Source organism: Harmonia axyridis, chromosome 1, assembly GCF_914767665.1.
Source record: "Harmonia axyridis chromosome 1, icHarAxyr1.1, whole genome shotgun sequence".
Lineage (NCBI taxonomy): Eukaryota > Metazoa > Arthropoda > Insecta > Coleoptera > Coccinellidae > Harmonia > Harmonia axyridis.
In genome coordinates this window covers 31555816-31562392 of record NC_059501.1, presented here as the reverse complement: position 1 = coordinate 31562392, position 6577 = coordinate 31555816, and positions in this window count along the sequence as shown.

The following is a 6577-nucleotide window of genomic DNA, read 5'->3' as shown; positions in this document are numbered from 1 at the left end:
GATACTTTAAAATATAACCCAACTATAACCGAAATGAGCAAGAAACATATTCTTATATGTCTTATATAATGTATAATAAAATCATATAATAAATATAATAAAATGATACAAACAAAGATTTGAAAATAAAAAGATTTCAGTTCAGTATAATCGAACTAAATATTGTACAAATACCGAATTATATTCTACATTTACAAGAGTTATCTATCAATCCAGCACTATTGACTCATCCTTTATACAAAAACGAAGTGACACGAGGAGTAGTCATCAACCAATGATGTGTGATATTCAATTAAAATAAATTATATTCAAATAAATACTCTTGTATAATATGTGAATATAATCTTTTTAATATAATTCGAACAGAAACAGAGTACAAATATTGGAAATAAATGAGTGTAGTGGTAATTGGTCAATTTAATTAACAGAAAACATAAGTCAGCTATATACAGGGTGTTCTAACTTAAATTCAACATCTGGATTTTCCAACTTTAAAATGAAAATATGGAAAATCGCTCGGAGCCGTCAATTTCTAATTCGTGGGGGAACAACTTTTCCGTTTTTTTCATCCCCGTAATTTCAACCCCCTAACGGGGTCGAGCTCAACCCCTTGATTTTGAATAGGGATGAGGGCTGTTGCGATAACTTATTTTGAAGATCATATCGAGTACTATCTGACCCTAAAATTTCGCTTCGAAATATCCATCGATAATAAAATAAAAGCGAAAGAGGCAATGTGGAATTTATCTTGGGTATTTTATTCGTGTCCGACACATTTCAAAGATATTTAGTAGTTATGCTGGTGGACTCCGTTTGTTTGTTGTTTTTCTTGAAGTGTTGCCCATCTAACACTTTTTCACCGTACTGATGAAGGCCGAAAGCCCGAAACACGTGTCTACAGTTAGCGCTTCTCCTGAGGGAATGTCCAATATTCTTTTTCCTTGCTTTGTAATTTGACCCTCGATAACCTTTCCACATAATCAGAATGAAAATACACTCAAAAATTGAAAAAAGAAACTTTTTTTATTTAACATTTAAATAGAAGCATTTAGGAAGTCCCGCATTGTATATGGCACAAGGTTTATTAGCAATTTGTGTTTATTGAAGAGTTTCATGCAAACATATTTGGCACCTTTTTCTGTTACAGTTAGTCTGAGGGCTGGATAGATATAATAGCTGTTTCTATTATTGTAAGAGTAGCCTAGGATATTATCCCTAAAGAATTCTCTATTTGTGAAGAAGAATATAAGGCACTCCCCAATATGAACCGCCACGGTCGTTAGTATATTGCTCTCTTTAAAGTAACCCCTGCAAGAAACTCTGTATCTGAGTTTATTGATGATTCTTATTGCTTTTTTCTGTGTTATGAAAATGTTTTCAACAGCTTTCTCCTTTCCATAAAAAATGATACCATATCTTATTAGAGCTTCAAAATTCGAAAAATAACTTTCTTTATGCCACTCTCATCCAAGTACTAAGACATCACCCTTAACATATAACAAACTGAATTGAGCCTACTGTTAAATTCGTCAATGTGGTTCTCCCAAGACAAATTATCATTGATTGTCAAACCCAGCAGCTTTACTTCAGTACTGACACCAATATCTGCCCTGTTCAATTTAATTTCATTTGGATTATCAAAATGTTTTTTTTTTGTTTTGAAAAATTAAACAGTTTTCAATAAAAGTCCTTCATTTGTAACCCAATTTGATATGGCACTATAAAAACTATTTGAATCATCGAGCAGCAGTCTCTAGCAGATATTAGACAATTCTCATCATCAGCATAGTCATCAAAGACACAATTTACATGAGCAATAGAAATAGGAGTATCATTTATAAAAATAATGAACAATTTCAGAACTATACTGCCCTGCTGTATGCCCATTTTCACAATTTCTCTTTTTGATGTTTAAGTGATTCCGTTTTTTTTATGATTGTCTGCTGAAACCTCCCGGACTGGTATGATGAGAGCCATGAATGTGCAACACTATCTACACCATATAATTTCAATTTCCTCAATAATATTTCATGGTTTACACAATCATAGGCTTTTGTGAGATCCAGAAATAGACCCATTACCCATGGTTTTATCTTCCAGTGTTTGAATAATCTTTTCAGTTAATTCAAATATTGCAGTGTGGGTTCCTCTTCCCTTCAGATATGCGTGTTGATTCTTGTGCAGCAAATCATTTCTGATAAAATAATTCATCAGTCGGTCGCTCAAACATTTTTCAGAGATTTTCGAGAAACTAGATAGCAGGCTGATGGGTCTATAATTTTCAATTTCAGACATGTTTCCTTTTTTATACAAAGGTTTGACAGTAACAATATTCAGAGCATCAGGAAAATATTCCTGATTTAAAGGATGATTTTATAGCATGTGTTAAAGGTGTGATGATTTCATTTATGCACAATTTTATTATTGATGTTGGAATGTTGTCATAACCACTATTATGTTTATTTTTCAGATTTTTTTTACAATGTTCATTATTTCTTCTTCTGTAATGATCTTAAAATACATGGTTCTGTCTACCTGCTTCAATTAATCAATATGATAATCCTTGGTATCATCTGGTGCTATATTCATCGCGTAATCTAGGAAATATTTGTTAAAACTATTTGCAATGTTATCTCCATCAACTTGTATCTCTATTAGTGTTTGTTCCTGTTCTTATCCTATTTATTATACACCATGTAGTTTTTGACTTATTATCGGATTGCTGAATTTTTCGTTGGTAGAAATTAGCCTTCTTTTTTGTTAGGATTTGTTCATATGAGATTTTTGCTTCTTTGTACTGCTGTTTAAATGGTATATTCACAGAACTAATGAACTATAAAATATCAAGTTTTCTTTTACATTCTTGAATATCAGGATCGGTGATATTCTGTTCTGAAGGATTATTTTCCAGATTTATCCTCCTAATTGGAAAACTGGTATTGAAAAAATGCAGAAAGATGTTATAAAACCTACTCCAAATCTCGTTTGCGTCAATTGATTCATATTCCTCGGTCCAATCTGCACTGTCTAGTCTGGTCTTAAAATCATCCTTATTTTAGATCATTAAAAATTCTTCTAAATATATATCGTTCAATCTCTTACTAGTGAAGCTGATACTCTGTGCTGTGTGATCTGATATTTTATTGTTTAGAACACTCGATGTTGTCAACAAGAGACCTTGAGGTGCTTGTTATCCTTGATATAGGTACTGATCTGGAGTTCTAGGTTATATGAACCCAATAACGAAAACAAGAGTTCCTTTTGCTTATTCCTATCGCTTTAATGCATATGAATGTTAAGATCACCAAGCAGTACAATATGACCACCATAGGATACCGAACTCACCAGCATCCTCTCCAAACATTTCAAAAAATCCTCTACCATACTGCCAGGAGTGTATAGACACATAATTAATTTACCTTAGTCTATCATGTAGTTTTAAGAAGGTTGCAAGTGTGTTAAAGCGATTGAAAATTTGTAGTAGAATCAAAATAGCGTATTCCGTTTTCCTAGAAATGGATATGATAATTTTTTTTAGAAATAACGACTCTACGCGAACAACAGCGGCTTTATTTAATGAACGACATCTTGCAAAAAATGTATCTTGTGCTTACGTTATGCAACTGTTTGCCAAATTTGACGTTAGTGGTTCAGTCTGAAGCAAAAAGAGGGTGCGTGAAAGAGACGAAGCGAGGGACGTGGCTGTGTTAGGTCCTGTAGCAATGGATCCGACCTTGAGTACTAGGAACTAAAGGTGCAATCCTGTAGCTGTGGGATCCCGCAGCGATCTTTTTCGAAAGTACTCGAAGGCGGACGAGTTCAGCACCTACTCTTCGCCTTAATTTCGTATTAACATAGCTAAGGGGTCCTACTTTTGTATTTATCTATAGTATGTAATTTAGTAAAATATAATTCTACAAAATTCATAATGGATATCACAGTTTTGGTGACAGTGCCAATGAATTAATAAGTATGATAACAGGTAGGAACAATTTCTTAAATTAATATTCATACAGTATATGTGACTAAATTTCAAATTAATATGATACCCCTTGTATCACTCCTGTTACAATGATAAAAACCAGTTCTACTATAGACCCAATCCACATCTCTGTCTTCTAGGACTTCCATGCTAAAAATACTTCAAAGTTGGCCAATTTTAAATCAAAAGATTCTATCTTCACTTTGTGAAAATCATTTAAATGTCCCACAAGATGTTAATACAATGAGAATGGTTCATTTCTACACGAAGAACAAATAATGTTTCCTTCATTTATTTTCAAGATTAATCTCAGGATGCATGGTTCTGATATACTTGTTCCTGAAGAGGTAAAGTAATTTTCGCACTTTTGACAAAATGGTTTGGCTTCGCTACAAACTACCATCGAATCAGATAGGTATAACACAATACACTCACATTTGATTATCCATAACAAGTTCTTGATTTGATGTACAGTCAATATTTATTGAATGGGTCAGTTAGCAATAATAGTTGCTTTTCTTCTTTAACTTATAATCCACTCGAAATGTACGATATCGGTATTTGTTAAGCTAACTTTCAGTATTCACGTTCTAAAACATTCCAAGGTTTAAGAACAAAGTGGCTATCCTGAGCGGAAATACGTGCAGTACTTCCATTTCGCGGCCGCGGGAAAATCGGTACGGTTCTTTGGAATTGACAGTCAACGATCATTCGTGCAACTTCGGATGAAGTAGTTCCTGATTGGTCCGGCGTAAAAAATATGAGAATCATAAGTAGACACACTTATGAGGCGCCGCCTACTCTGCCACTGGAGCACCGTTTATTTCGGTTTTCAGAGCTGACGACAATCTGGCCATAAATAAAGGGATATGAATATCAGAGCTAATATTGGTGGTAGCGAGCTCAATTCGTTATAATAGAAAATCAAGAGAAAAATATTTAATCTTTAGCGCCAACGAAATTGGGATAACTCTTTTATTATAACATGCATAAACATAGCCTAACCTAAGTCAAAAAAGTCACTATCTACAGACGATTTACTCGATTTCACTTAAGAGCAAATCGACATTATCACTCAACTTTGGCGATATGTGATACAGAAGATTGATTTGTCGACGACCCTTTTATACAGAACATACCTGGTTAGTCAGGGTTTATAACAACGTAAGAGAGAACGTTGATAATAATCGATCTTTTATTATATTATAAATAATTGTCGGTCGTGTGCGTTATGCCTAAATCATTTTTCTTTTTGATTCATTATTTCCTTTTATATAAATCTTTGGAAGTTTATATCTATGGTACATAGGCTTACAACTTTGCTTCCGACGTTTTTTTCGAAATCCGGGACTTTATTGTAAAAACTGGTTATACATTTATGATTCAAAGTTTTTTTTTTTTTCTGGCCCCTATTTTTTCTCATCTTTCGAGTAGCGTACGAATCCCGCGTTGAAAAGAATGGTTATCTTTTGAAAAGATCCACGAATCGATTCAATTTTTTACTTCTTCATGAAATCGGAAGTGCTGGTCAGCCAGGCCGTGTGCCATTGATCCAAACGAGTGATAGTCCGAAGGAGCAACGTCTGTAGAATACGGCGAGGGTGGTAGGACTTTCCATTTCAACGTTTCCAAGTATGTCTTGACCACTTTCGCAAAATGGGGGTCTTGCATTATTATGTTGTTAAATCACTTTATCATGTTTCTCGTTGTATTGCGGCCGTTTGACTTTCAATATTCGGCTCAAACGCATTAATTGCGTTCGATAACGATCGCCTGTGATTGTTTCAGTCGGTTCAAACAACTCATAATACACTACGCCAAGCTGGTCATACCAAATTCTCAGCATGACCTCGGAACAGGGAATATTTTTCGTCTCCAGTCGCAATGCAATGCAGAAATCCTTTCCGTCTTTGCCTTGCAAGCAGCTGTTCACAAGCAAACAAATGCCGTTCAACATCTCTCGGCTTCAACTCGTACGGCACACAATTTCCTTGTCTTTCCCATGACTTTCAGGCGTTTTGAAATGGCTTGTTGCGTCACTCCCAATAATCCAGCCGGTTCTTGTTGCGTTTGAAACAAGCCTTGATCGTGCAATGCCTCCAATTCTGCATCTTCGAAAACCTTCTGTCTTCTACCGCCATGCTGGTCTTCGACGTCAAAATCAACGTTCTTGAAGCGTTGAAACCAATCTCGGCACGTTCTTTCACTAATAGCGGCCCTAGCATAGATTATTGAGAGCATTCGATGGGCCTCAGCCGCAGATTTCTTCATATTGAAGCAGAAAATTAAAACCTCCCGCAAATGACTAGAATTTGGCTCGTAAGCTGACATGTTTAATCGAGAATAACTTTATGATGCAAACACAAATCGATTAATATTTCGATGGCGTTATGTTTACAAATACCTAAGCTTATTGTATGACATCTACGATCTATTTATTTCGCCTACCACACCGCTACAGCCATCTATTGCTTAACGGCGGAAGTAAAGTTGTACACCTAATATAACAAACGTATGTATATATATTTAGAACTAACGAAAATTCATAGAAAATCTCGGTCGCCTTTTAATGAAAAATACTCTTCATATGATAAT